This window comes from Morone saxatilis, unplaced genomic scaffold (assembly GCF_004916995.1).
Source record: "Morone saxatilis isolate NCDOM2014 unplaced genomic scaffold, NCSU_SB_2.0 Contig17, whole genome shotgun sequence".
Taxonomy (NCBI): Eukaryota; Metazoa; Chordata; class Actinopteri; family Moronidae; genus Morone; species Morone saxatilis.
Window position 1 is genome coordinate 20938576 of NW_023339729.1, and position 1190 is coordinate 20939765.

Here is a 1190-nt window from a genome sequence, read left to right on the forward strand (position 1 = left end):
AGAGAGAGAGAGAGAGAGTGTTCCATTTCAGTAAGTCATTAAGTAAATAAAACAAAGCAATAAAAAAGCCAAAACTGCAATGAATTTATCACCAGCAAAACATAACCAAGAGTTACACAAAGGCATGCATATGTGTTCTCATTACTATTTGTGTGCATACTCCTAGATGATAAATCATGCATCAGAGATGCTGCTAGCCAAGTGGATTAAAGGTCAGGAGAGAAACACAGGTCTCTCTTTCTGTATGTTTGTTTGTCTGACAGTACTTTCAACTGTTAACAGCTAGCCTTGAGACACTGTGATGAAACCAGAGCAAATAAAATATCAAACAAGAAGCCATGTCAGTGAAACTAACCGAGACATCCAGTCAGACACAAACACTGAGAAGTGAATTTAGAGGTCTTTTGTTCCTGTAGGAGGCCCTGGAATACTAACAGCATCTGACGCAGCCTAGCACACACAGACCTGGGTTGAAATTAATTTTCACTTAAAAGAACAAATGAATACACAGTGATGAGTACAGCGATGTGAATCTCATCCGAACATCAGTTATCCCCCAACAGTGGCAACCAGTGTGCAAAGATAACAGCACTGTTTTACACATCATACACATCTTTGCCTCTTTTACACTCAGGAATGTGTTTCATTGTGTGGTGTGGGAACTGAATTAACAAAATTCATTTCTTTCACAACCAATTATACAAGCCCATATTTTGAATTTTTTAAAAAGGACAAAACATTTTACCAATAGCAGCAAGAAAGAAAGGAAATGCATCCATGTTAGTCAGGCTTAGCAGTGATCTCCAGCTAAAGCTTGTTTAGGAGCTGGTGAGGTAAAATACTTGTCTTATTGCACAGGAGTGATATTCTTTGTGTGTGGAAACAAATTGTATGAGCCATAAATGTCACAATTTGTCACTTCTTAATAGTTGCGCTGACATTTTTAGTATTGAACCCTGCCTAATAGAAAAAAGATAAGGAAAATAACAATGTTGATGTCAAATTAATATTGTGAGTAAGGCTGTCATGTTTAGAACCGAAGAGGTGTGAGTGCACCACAGAAAGGAACGTGATGTGATACTCGGCCATTAGACAGGCTGGATGTGAAAACAATATGATTTGGTGCAGAGAATGGAAACTGTCCCATTAAAATGAGTGAGGTGGGATTAATTCTGTGTGTGTGTGTGTGT

At 38.2% G+C, this 1190-nt stretch overlaps 1 protein-coding gene across 1 annotated transcript in view; it reads right to left on the bottom strand.

The window, feature by feature from the left end:
- lrba (LPS responsive beige-like anchor protein) overlaps positions 1 to 1190 on the bottom strand; it is a gene marked incomplete at its 5' end in the record, with an annotated part of 190396 nt that overhangs the window by 165742 nt on the left and 23464 nt on the right.